Source organism: Argopecten irradians, chromosome 10 (assembly GCF_041381155.1).
Source record: "Argopecten irradians isolate NY chromosome 10, Ai_NY, whole genome shotgun sequence".
Lineage (NCBI taxonomy): Eukaryota > Metazoa > Mollusca > Bivalvia > Pectinida > Pectinidae > Argopecten > Argopecten irradians.
Window position 1 is genome coordinate 2,968,349 of NC_091143.1, and position 14,602 is coordinate 2,982,950.

At 32.5% G+C, this 14,602-nt stretch overlaps 1 pseudogene; it reads left to right on the forward strand.

The window, feature by feature from the left end:
* Positions 1-8,939: 8,939 nt before the first annotated feature.
* On the forward strand, positions 8,940-12,108 carry LOC138334035 (uncharacterized; annotated as a pseudogene).
* Positions 12,109-14,602: the final 2,494 nt, after the last annotated feature.

Consider the following 14,602-nt stretch of genomic DNA (forward strand, 5'->3'; position numbering starts at 1 on the left):
AGCCATAGGATATGTATCCCCCCTAACCTATATCAGATAAGTCAATATCTATAGCCATAGGATATGTATCCCCCCTAACCTATGTCAGATAAGTCAATATCTATAGCCATAGGATATGTATCCCCCCCTAACCTATATGTCAGATAAGTCAATATCTATAGCCATAGGATATGTATCCCCCCCTAATCTACCTATGTCAGATAAGTCAATATCTATAGCCATAGGATATGTATCCCCCCTAACCTATGTCAGATAAGTCAATATCTATAGCCATAGGATATGTATCCCCCTAACCTATATCAGATAAGTCAATATCTATAGCCATAGGATATGTATCCCCCCTAACCTATATCAGATAAGTCAATATCTATAGCCATAGGATATGTATCCCCCCTAACCTATGTATAAGTCAATATCAGATAAGTCAATATCTATAGCCATAGGATATGTATCCCCCTAACCTATATCAGATAAGTCAATATCTATAGCCATAGGATATGTATCCCCCCTAACCTATGTCAGATAAGTCAATATCTATAGCCATAGGATATGTATCCCCCCTAACCTATATCAGATAAGTCAATATCTATAGCCATAGGATATGTATCCCCCTAATAGATATCATCAATATCTATAGCCATAGGATATGTATCCCCCCTAACCTATGTCAGATAAGTCAATATCTATAGTCAATATATAGCCATAGGATATATGTATCCCCCCTAATTATATCAGATAAGTCAATATATATAGCCATAGGATATGTATCCCCCCTAATCTAACAGATAAGTCAATATCTATAGCCATAGGATAGGATATGTATCCCCCCTAACCTATGTCAGATAAGTCAATATCTATAGCCATAGGATATGTATCCCCCCTAACCTATATCAGATAAGTCAATATCTATAGCCATAGGATATGTATCCCCCCCTAACCTATATCAGATAAGTCAATATCTATAGCCATAGGATATGTATCCCCCCTAACCTATATCAGATAAGTCAATATCTATAGCCATAGGATATATGTATCCCCCCTAACCTATGTCAGATAAGTCAATATCTATATGTCAGATAAGTCCATATATAGCCATAGGATATGTATCCCCCCTAACCTATATCAGATAAGTCAATATCTATAGCCATAGGATAGGATATGTATCCCCCCTAACCTATATCATATCCATAGATAAGTATCCCCCCTAATAAGTCAATATCTATAGCCATAGGATATGTATCCCCCCTAACCTATATCAGATAAGTCAATATCTATAGCCATAGGATATGTATCCCCCCTAACCTATATCAGATAAGTCAATATCTATAGCCATAGGATATGTATCCCCCCTAACCTATATCAGATAAGTCAATATCTATAGCCATAGGATATGTATCCCCCTAACCTATATCAGATAAGTCAATATCTATAGCCATAGGATATGTATCCCCCCTAACCTATGTCAGATAAGTCAATATATAGCCATATATATGTATCCCCCCTAGCCATAGGATATCAGATAAGTCAATATCTATAGCCATAGGATATGTCAGATCAGATAAGTCAATATCTATAGCCATAGGATATGTATCCCCCCTAACCTATATCAGATAAGTCAATATCTATAGCCATAGGATATGTATCCCCCTAACCTATGTCAGATAAGTCAATATCTATAGCCATAGGATATGTATCCCCCCTAACCCCCCTCTCTATATCAGATAAGTCAATATCTATAGCCATAGGATATGTATCCCCCCTAACCTATGTCAGATAAGTCAATATCTATAGCCATAGGATTATATGTATCCCCCCTAACCTATGTCAGATAAGTAATATCTATAGTCAGATAATCAATATCTATAGCCATATAGCCATAGGATATGTATCCCCCCTAACCTATGTCAGATAAGTCAATATCTATAGCCATAGGATATGTATCCCCCTAATCTATATCAGATAAGTCAATATCTATAGCCATAGGATATGTATCCCCCCTAACCTATATCAGATAAGTCAATATCTATAGCCATAGGATATGTATCCCCCCTAACCTATCTATAAGTCATAAGTCAATATCTATAGCCATAATAGCTATTCCCCCTAACCTATATGATAAGTCATTCTATGATATAAGTATCCCCCCCTAACCTATAAGATAAGTCAATATCTATAGCCATAGGGATATGATATCCCCCCTATATCATATATAGCCATAGGATATGTATCCCCCCTAACCTATATCAGATAAGTCAATATCTATAGCCATAGGATATATCCCCCCTAACCTATATCAGATAAGTCAATATCTATAGCCATAGGATAATATCCCCCAATATGTCAGATAAGTCAATATATCCATAGGATATGTATCCCCCCTAACCATATCAGATATAAGTCATATATATAGCCATAGGATAAGTATCCCCCCTAACTTATATCAGATAAGTCAATATCTATAGCCATAGGATATGTATCCCCCCTAACCTATGTCAGATAAGTCAATATCTATAGCCATAGGATATGTATCCCCCCTAACCTATATCAGATAAGTCAATATCTATAGCCATAGGATATGTATCCCCCTAGATAAGATATAGTCAATATCTATAGCCATAGGATATGTATCCCCCCTAAATCTATATCTATATCAGATAAGTCAATATCATATAGCCATAGGATATGTATCCCCCCTAACCTATGTCAGATAAGTCAATATCTATAGCCATAGGATAAGTATCCCCCCTAACCTATGTCAGATAAGTCAATATCTATAGCCATAGGATATGTATCCCCCCTAACCTATATCAGATAAGTCAATATCTATAGCCATAGGATATGTATCCCCCCTAACCTATATCAGATAAGTCAATATCTATAGCCATAGGATATGTATCCCCCCTAACCTATGTCAGATAAGTCAATATCTATAGCCAGGATATGGATATCCCCCCCCCTAACCTATGTCAGATAAGTCAATATCTATAGCCATAGGATATGTATCCCCCTAACCTATCCATAGTCAGATAAGTCAATATCTATAGCCATAGGATATGTATCCCCCCTAACCTATATCAGATAAGTCAATATCTATAGCCATAGGATATGTATCCCCCCCCCCCCCCCTATGTCAAATATAGATAAGTCAATATCTATAGCCATAGGATATGTATCCCCCCTAAAGTCAATATCTATATATGTATCCCCCTATATATGTCAGATAAGTCAATATCTATAGCCATAGGATATGTATCCCCCTAACCTATGTCAGATAAGTCAATATCTATAGCCATAGGATATGTATCCCCCCTAACCTATGTCAGATAAGTCAATATCTATAGCCATAGGATATGTATCCCCCTAACCTATGTCAGATAAGTCAATATCTATAGCCATAGGATATGTATCCCCCCTAACCTATATCAGATAAGTCAATATCAGATAAGTCAATATCTATAGCCATAGGATATGTATCCCCCCTAACCTATGTCAGATAAGTCAATATCTATAGCCATAGGATATGTATCCCCCCTAACCTATATCAGATAAGTCAATATCTATAGCCATAGGATATGTATCCCCCCTAACCTATGTCAGATAAGTCAATATCTATAGCCATAGGATATGTATCCCCCCTAACCTATGTCAGATCAGTCAATATCTATAGCCATAGGATATGTATCCCCCCTAACCCCTATATCAGATAAGTCAATATCTATAGCCATAGGATATGTATCCCCCCCCCTATAATCTATATCAGATAAGTCAATATCTATAGCCATAGGATATGTATCCCCCCTAACCTATCAGATCAGAAAGTCAATATCTATAGCCATAGGATATGTATCCCCCCTAACCTATATCAGATAAGTCAATATCTATAGCCATAGGATATGTATCCCCCCTAACCTATGTCAGATAAGTCAATATCTATAGCCATAGGATATGTATCCCCCCTAACCTATGTCAGATAAATCATGTCAATATCTATAGCCATAGGATATGTATATCCCCCTAATAGCCTATATCAGATAGATAAAGTCAATATCTATAGCCATAGGATATGTATCCCCCCTAACCTATGTCAGATAAGTCAATATCTATAGCCATAGGATATGTATCCCCCTAACCTATATCAGATAAGTCAATATCTATAGCCATAGGATAAGTATCCCCCCTAACCTATGTCAGATAAGTCAATATCTATAGCCATAGGATATGTATCCCCCCTAACCTATGTCAGATAAGTCAATATCTATAGCCATAGGATATGTATCCCCCTAATCTATATCAGATAAGTCAATATCTATAGCCATAGCCATAGGATATGTATCCCCCTCAACCTATATCAGATAAGTCAATCATCTATAGCCATAGGATATGTATCCCCCTAATCCTATATCAGATAAGTCAATATCTATAGCCATAGGATATGTATCCCCCTAACACATTTATCAGATAAGTCAATATCTATAGCCATAGGATATGTATCCCCCCTAACCTATATCAGATAAGTCAATATCTATAGCCATAGGATAAGTATCCCCCTAACCAATGATCAGATAATGAAATCAAAATTCAAATCTATATCCTGTGATATTCCATTCCCATCATATGTATATCTACATTGTCAAGAATGTCATATCATCTAGATAAATCATCATCATAGCCATAGGATATGTCATCCCCCCTAATTTTCTAACCTAATGATCAAAGTATCATAAATCAATATCTTATAAAAAATAGGGGTTGTATCCAGATATATCTATCATCATTGTATGTATGTCTATAAGTCATATTCTATACTTGATCATCAATAATATCCATGGAGGATATTATCAACTTCAATTTTAAAATTTAAGTGGACATATTTTTCAAATTTGTAAATATATTCATCACATCCCCTAAAATATCACATTTACCATATCATTAAAAACAATTTGCATTTAGCTGTAGTTTTGATAAAATGTTCGAATCCCCCCTAACCAAGTTTTAAGAATCAGTCAAGTAAATAATCATTTTAGGCCACCATAAAAAATCAATAATAATATCATCCCTTTTCGTGCCATACTATAATAGATAATCCCCCTATGCTATTCAATAAGAATCATTCAAAGATAGTGGTATTCAATTTTTGATCTATGACATATGTTCATCAATATGGCAAAATGCCCCTATAAAACTTTCATAGATGAATTAAAACATCTCCTGTGAATCAATTCAAGTCAATATCTGATTCAACAATTCATGCCTATTGGATAAGTATCATTCTTTTCCAAGTTTGTATATCAAAGATCAGTCAATATCTATAGTTCATTTTTGGATTGTAAGTTAACATGGAAGTCAATACCTAATAGAGTAAATCTCATGTTTGCCCCAGCAAGTTCAATCTCAAGATAAACATAGGATTTCTTATGCCCCCTAATTACATATGTCAGAGACATTATTTTTAAACCAGATATTCATAAAAATTAAGTCCAGTAATGGATTCTTTTATGATTGTTCTGAAATCATCAAGGCAAATATGAGCATAAGAATCATCAGCATATTGTCATTGAAGAATGAGGATCATTATTTTCATATAACCTTAGATATTACTATTCCCACCTTAATCTTAAAGCTATAATTTCATCAATCAATAGGATAAAATATGTAAGGAAATGGGTCCCCCTGCCCCTCATCCTCTTTGTACCTCTTAATTGATATTATTCAAATTCACATATTGAATATGTATCATTAATGAATCATTTTACAATTCATATCTATAGGGCAACAATTTTATAAAATCCTTAAAGATTTTCATGAAATTCCAAGACATGAATCAAAAATTTCTCAAAATCAATTAAAAAAAGCCATTTCAGGAATATTTGTCCCCATTCTTGTCATCATTAAATCATTCATGTATATTCATCTTTTCAATAAAACGTGCAATGAAAACCATTTGATCTTTATCATAATCTTATCTAATACATCATTTATCAGATTATTGTACCTGATCAAATTTTATATATAGACAACAGTGAGCATATGATATCTCCATTTTTGATAAGGTCTTGGTTTATCTTGAAAACCTAGGTCATCAAGTTATAATTCCACGTATTGAGCATAGAAAATTCATTCATCATAAAACCCAGAATTGATTGATCTTAACATAAAGTTACCTATTTTTAACCATAACATTAACATCATCAACTTCATAAAACCATCAATACCATAAGGATTTTGTTTATATTTTTTCTTTCAAGTTACCCCTGCTATCGTGTAAAGTAAATCATCTTCAATTTTTCTGAGATTTTTTTATTTAATTTTCAAACATCATTATCTTTAAATACATCAAATCAATATCTTCCAAATCAAATCAGGGATGTAAATAATTTTTTATAAAATTTTTGAATTCATGATATGAATATCTTCTAGCTGTGTATATATTTTCATCATCAATTGAAGTTTTTGTATTATTTTAGAAGTGAAGTTCAATTTTCTAAAAGTTAAAAAATAATTTGTGGGTTTTCACCTTCCTCAATCAATTTAGCTAATTAGATCATATTATAAGTGCCTTAACTTTGTTCTCAATTCTTTCTATTTCTTCAAGAATTAACTAAATTATCTATAATTTTTATCCATGCTCAAGATTTCAAGATATCATTAAACTTAAGTTCATCAATATCTATTTAGCATATTTGCTGATTTTTCAGAAAGTCAATGATTTATGATAGTTTTACCCCTAGTGTGCATAAGAGAATATCAAGAAAAGTATATCAGAAATAAAAGTTGAATATTTTATATTGTATAATGTTGATGTTATCTAAGTTATAAACATTGAAGATGAAAACATTTCTTATACTCTGTCATACATTGCTTTTACTAATATCAGATAAGTTCAAGTCTTAGTAATAAACTATTATTGAATTTTACCTTTTCTGCCACTGATCTGTTATATTTTAGAGAGAAGGGAAAAAGTTCACCAGGATCTATACCTGTAGCCAGGCTCAATATTTGAGCTTTAACTACACCTGGAATGGTCTGATAATGTGGAATAAAATCAAGAACCCATAGCATATTTTCCCCTCGGATTACTTTTTCTCCATGTGTAGATAAGTTTTCATGATGCTCCTATAAATATCAATATGCAAAATTCTCATCATATTAATTATACCTTATCTTGGCATATTAAGTTTAATTTTCTTATAGCTATTAGGATAATCTTTTTCTGAATCAGATCATCCCAAATTGAAATATCCACAGTCAATAACTATTGGCCATATCAAATTCTTCTATAAGTTCAGTCAAAATATCTATAAAAATCTGGATTGTCATCATTGGGACCATACAAGCTGATAAGTGTGACTTATGAGATTCAGAATAAAAACTTAAACTTTAGGAATTACCATCAACATCATTTTCCTGTATCACTTTGATAACTTCTGAACTTAAATGTTTAAAAATTTCATCTAAAAAATGGGGCAAATGGATTGGATTTAAAGGAATTAAAAAACACTTAAACCCCATTCATTTTCTAATAACATTTTAGTGATATGTGTGTCAAACTATTAATGTAGTTCCAAGTTCATCCCTAAAATAAGAGAAAAAATCATGCGTTTAATTCATTTGGAGTTTGGTTCATAAACCACGAATAATATGCCTATAATTGCATAGTGAAATTATTATCTGTCCTCATTCATCAGTATGAGAAAAATCAATGTTCTTAGTACCATGTGCCGACAGGAGATATGTAAAGGAGCAAAGGACCTTGTAGATAGAAAGAGAGTATTGACTTAAAAAAATAAACATAAGGTCAAATAAGTGAAACCTTTTGCCAAACACAATTACCCTCATTTCAGATAAGTAGTAATACTTGCAAATAGGATAAATCTTGTAAACATGAAAATCTACATTGAAAGTCAATCATAAAAATGAAGTTCAACAATAGGATAGTGATAATTAATCCAATATCCCCTAAGATCCGGAATTTTATCAGATAATATCCCCTATAGCAACAATGTATACTTATGCTGTCCTAGGAACTAAGTAAGTTAAATCAAGTTGCCGAATGTCTAAATTTCAGCCATAGATTTAATCATTTATCCCCAGCAGGTAATCTATATTGATTAAGATATAGAATGTCATAGTAGTTAAGAAACTTAAGTAGGAAAATTACCAACTGACGATTTAATAAATAAATCCATTGAACAGCAGATCCTACAAGTGACAACAAAGATGATTTCAGTCATTTATACAGATAAAATCAAAAAATAAAAGAATATGTATTCATAAATTATGTAAGATTGGCTAATAAAATAAATCTCTTTAGTAAATTTTTGCTATTTAAATCCCCAAAACCATTTCAATCATATTCAAAAGCAATGAAAAAACGAAACATAAGATAGAAAAAAAAACCTCATAATAGTATTTGGTATAAAATCAGGAAAAAAAATCCTGGTGGCAAAGTTGCCTTGTCACATTACCGAAATATGAAAAAGATACATTTTGTCCTAGAAATTGGAGTCATTCATAGGTAAATCCTCTAGGAGTGGGTTCAGGCAATAGTTTTCTCATTTTTACCATTGGTAAGAATAGCAATGGCAAAAGTTATCCCATCCGTGCTATGAGATCTTTTACACAAGAAGTTTGTAGGAACATTGAGTATCAACTGATTGGATCTATGAGATATCAAACAAGTAAACTTCAAGATTTATTCCAGTTTGGAAGATGGCTTTTTGATCACTTCCATCTTCTTACGTCGCGACAAAATTAACGATAGTGTTCCTAGGTTTGTCACTCTTGAAACGTCCAGTCTGTGGCGAATGTCTGATGTCATCCTTTCACTTAATCTGGACTCCAGATTTCTCCTTTACAAATTTTACAACTTGGAACACATTCTCATAATTCAGTATCCTTTGGGATCATCTAGTCCAATGATCCTAATGAAATTTGCGACCATGCTGTTCCAAGTCGTTTTGTTGCTGCCTCAGAAATTAACTTTGGTACTCTGCAGGTCCCAGACCTGTTTCCTCAAGGGATATGACAACTGTTCGAGATCAAGTCCACCATATTCTTGCCTTCAAGGGCGGGAAATTAAAAGAAAGGATCTTCACCTGTCAAGAAATGCAGAAGAAGAAATTTTCACCAGATGCGCACAGTCACCAAGTGAGACAACCAAAAGATCTTCAGTCTGCATTGGATTCACCGACCTTCTCTCTTGTTAAGGACGCTGATGAGCGATTTGAGGATGACATGATGGGTGCGAGTCAGCATTGCTTTCCTGGTATATGACATCTCCTGCCAAGGACTGTAGACCTGATAACCGAGTTGGACCCATTTGTACTCTCGTCTGCCATTCATACTATAGCATACCATGATCACCTTAGCCCTAAGGACTTACTTCCAACATTGGATGAAGTGCCTCTGTCAACATTTGTATCTAGAAACTCACCAAGCAAGATGACTAAAACCTCCCTTCAAATGCGTGTGGGCGATGTTACGTTGCATAGACAAGACCTCACCACCCTGTATCAGAATCACTGGCTTAATGACCAGGTGAGTAATCATTCCTCATGAAACTTTGAATTTCCTTTCCATAAGAAAATTTGTTTCGACATATACAACAGAAATTTAAAAAGTACATCCTCCATGATAACTTTTAGCTCTTATAATTGTTATTTTTTTAATTTCTTTAAAGGTGCATTGTGGTTTTGACATTACAATAGGTCATGGGAAAGATATAAGACAAGAGTTGTTTGATATTTTGAATCAATAAGATAAATATTTGGTACAAAAAAAATATTGCAAAAAAATGTATTTATATTCTTATTTTAAATCAGAAAAAGATGATAGCGATAGAGAACATGATATATTAGAAGCTTGTAGTGATTACTTATTGCATATTGCCAAAATAGTGACCACTCAATAACATTGAAGATAAAACATATTTTCATTGCAGTAATACGTTACCATAACTTTATTTTATATCTTTTTAGGTGATTCATGCTTACCTTAGTCTACTTAGATCAGAGTACAACACATGACCTAGGATGCTACATACTGCCTTGCTTTCTTGCAAACAAGTGGGAAGATGGTCAATATGATGCATGGCTCTATCCCCAGGTAATTACAATGAATGAGTTATAGATTTGATTGACAACTGATGTATAATATATATAAGTATAATTGCTATAACTATATGAAACTATTGAAAACAAATGAATTATTCTATTGGCAATTTTCATATTGCAAATCCGAATTTCATGCAAATTTGCTTTATTTTGCAATTTGCAATGTTATTTTTTGTGAAATATACCTTCAGATTTTAAGCTACATTATAGTGTTATAAATTAACAAATATATTTGCACGGTGGACATTTTTGTGATCAAGTAGGCCTTCACATAATTAACAGAAATTACACATCACATAAATTTCAACAAAGGTACACATGTATTGTAATGCACAGTTTATTACAACATTTTGAAATTGTTTTTAAGAAATAGCCTTATTTTCACAAAATATACACTCTAAAAATTACTTTACTTTGCTCCTTTTAGATTCCTCTTGGGGAATTCCAACATGTACTACTGCCGATTTGTCATAAGCAGCATTGGTTTCTGCTGGCAGCATCCATGACCTGAACCACCTGCACTATCGAGTTACTTGATTCCTTACCATGCAAGGAAAAGAACAGACAGATTCTGTAGACATTGGATGTAAGTTGTTGTATACATTGTAGCTTAATTTAGCTATGTATATCATAACATTGATACAGAAGTGATGAGAAATATATTATTTCTTGTGCCTTGTTCAAATTCAATATCATAGAGCTGTATCATTTAACAGTACTGAATACTCAGACCTTTTTATCTGTGACATATGAATAACAAACTGCATTAGTCCTTCAGACTTCAGGAAAAAATATATTTTTTGCCACTACAGTGAAATATGAAAATTAATGGGCACAGTTTAGGTTAAAGAGGGCACAATTTTGGTTAAGGAATAAGTATTTAATGAATGCTATTTTTTTTAGGAACTTCATGGTAGCCAAAAAGAATGACCAACATTGGACTGCTGGCAGTAGCACATCCAATCAACAATCAGATGGTCACTCCTGTGGCGTGTTTTGTTCTGATGGTAAGCATAATGTATATTATATTAAAATTCCAAGAAACCAATTTCAGTTATACCTTATAGCAGGATTGTCAAAGTGTCTCAGATTTTTTTATTGATTCAGAAAATCCAACGTCTACTTGATAAACAATATCTGAATGAAAGTCGATACATATGTTTAGCAATGTCAATATATATCTTATTTATTTACCCATACTACAAGTATTACACATTTATGTACAAAGCATAAACAAGCATTTTTTAGTTATCTATTCAGTCATTCTTTTATATATATATGTATTTTTTTTTTTGCATTTCATGCACATAACTTTGTATTTCCATCAAAATGAAACATAACAACATTTTTTTTTAATCTTATTAGAATGCTGAAGCAATTTTGAAATATTGCTCCCCTGCTGTGATGCGACAGTGCCATACCCGTAACTACAGGAAACACATCCTGAAACGCATTACAGCAGAGTCCATGGAAGTCAGCAAAACAACATGTGACTTGCCTTTTTGTTCTGCAACGTCATCCAAATTGCTAAGGAGACATCAATGTCAAATATGCAGCAAATGGGTGCATAAAAAGTGTGTTGGTCTAGCAAGTGATCAGAACATGAAGAGCTGTGTTTTCTGCCAAAAATGAAATGATGTGACTTTTTGTGATACACTGTACATAATGTTGCCCATTTACTTTTCCTTAAACAGTGACATTTTCCAGACTTGTGTTAAGTTTTTGTCTGAAGATATTATGTACGAGAAACTGACATTATGTTCTATATACAACAGTTCAGTAATGCCACTACTTAAAAATATACTTCTTCAATTTTTGAAAATAATGTACATCACATCTATATAATATTCAGTGGTGAACTTCTGTATTTTGAAATTCTATCAAAAGAAATAAAAGATGTAATTTTGAAATTTTTGCATAACTGTTCTCAGATTTATGAGTACCATATAATAGTGTTTTGGTAAAACAAAGAAACTGCTGATATCACTGATTTTTCACCACATTGCTGATTGTATTGTTATTTATTTGCCATAATTTATTACAAATATTTATACCTAATTCGATTTTTTTGTTTTTTATTGACATACCATTAAGCATATCTTCACGTGATTTTTATCATTGATTGTTAATTAACATTGAAATCTGTTTATTTAAAAAAAGGCGGAAAGAGTTCAATTGGAATTTCTGTTACATGATCTAGATACTGTGAAGTTTTACTTTGAAAAACAAGTATTTCCTCAATCATATCTCAAAAAAAACTCTCAACAAAAACATCAGGTTTTGATAAAATCATTCAAATATATGATGCACATAGAGGATTTTACATCAATTAAACACGGTAGATTTACATTGTAAACTGTGCATATTGACTTACCAAACATGAAGGTTACCATGGTCACGATATCAATATGTGACCATGGTAACCAATGTCAGTAAGGTTTTTTTTTTGGTTTTACAATTGTTAGAATGGTTTCATGCTTATTTTTAAAATGGTAGATATTGACTCATCTGATATAGGTGAGGGGTATACTTATCCTACGGCTATAGATATTGACTTATCTGACATAGGTTAAGGGGATACATATCCTATGGCTATAGATACTGACTGATCTGACATAGGTAAGGGGGGATACATATCCTATGGCTATAGATATTGACTTATCTGACATAGGTAAGGGGGGATACATATCCTATGGCTATAGATATTGACTTATCTGACATAGATAAGGGGGGATACTTATCCTACCGCTATAGATATTGACTTATCTGACATAGGTTAGGGGGGATACATATCCTATGGCTATAGATATTGACTTATCTGACATAGGTTAGGGGGATACATATCCTATGGCTATAGATATTGACTTATCTGACATAGGTAAGGGGGGATACATATCCTATGGCTATAGATATTGACTTATCTGACATAGATAAGGGGGGATACTTATCCTACCGCTATAGATATTGACTTATCTGACATAGGTTAGGGGGGATACATATCCTATGACTATAGATATTGACTTATCTTACAGATGTTCGGGTGGATACATATCCAATGGAATATATAGCCTCTTTATTCTGAAAAAGAAAAATTTTAAATTGAAAAAATGTAATTACAGATATAATTTTTTAAAGATAAGGTTTATTTTATAAATTAGAAAATTGTTAGTGTTTAAACACTTACTTATTTAAAAAGTTTTTTTAGTTTTAAAATAATTGAAGATATATTAAAGTATATTAAATGAGCAATGCTGATTAATTAGTTAATAAGATTGCAGGTTGTTATTTCACAATGAAGATATAAATATTTTACACAAGTTAGGGGAGTGGAAAGTCAAGAACATTCATTTGTACTGTATATATATGAACTAAAATTATATAATTGCTAAAAGCTATAAACAATTGATTGTGATTAAACTTGAAGTCATCAAGATTAAGACTCAATGATTTAATATAAACCTCCACATGGTCACCTGTCAAGCCTGGACACAAGCCTGTGTATTCTACATAAATATACCTCACATCTCATTCATGACAGGTACTCTGATGCCTCTGGCCTATAGGCCTATTGTCTTTGATGGATAAATTGTTGTGTAAGTGATAGGTAGACCTTACAGGTAATTGGTACCAGTTATAATACAATAATTGAAAATCAATCTGCATAAAAGTTAACAACTTTCAAAAATCTGTCTTGCAATATATATACATATATTTGTAACCACATAATTAAACTAATTAAACCCTTTTAATTAAACTAATTCATTGTACCAGTTTATGACAATAATAATGTAATTAGATATAATATATATAGTGTTAAAATTATAGTTAAAGATTTATTTGAAACCACTAGGTTGGATATAGCCATTTATCATAAATTGCACACATTTAAAAACTTTAAAATTATTTCAACATGAATATTCATAAGTACTTCTTTTAAGTTTTCATTCATTCTTAAAATAAAGTTATTTTTACTTTCTATGAGATAAAATCATTATTTTCAACTGTCATACGTAGATTAGGTTTGATGCCACTAGGGGCGGATACTTATCCTATGGGGGGATAATATCCTATGCATAGGATAAGTATCCGGGTACATATCCTATGGGGGATACTTATCCTATGTGACACCGGTTCGGTTGATATAATTTATACTTGGTGTTTTTATCGACGTCGACAAAACATTGAACTTACGTTTATTTAAATCTCATTGTTAACCAGCCAGTAACACGCAAATTCGCAATACTTTTTTTTTATATCGCTCACTGTTTATTATTGTTTACATGATCATCAGAGTTTTGGTTACCAAGTGGGTGTTATTCTATAACACACACTTGCATACTCTGTAAATATTTGAGTGTGTGACCTCTGACAGAACAATATTGTGGTGTCAGTGTGTTTACAAACTTATAAGTTTTGCTGGAAGTTTGGCAATTTTTCATAACTATTGGGTAGTTCTACCTAATTACATTAACTTTTTATTCAATCCTTAT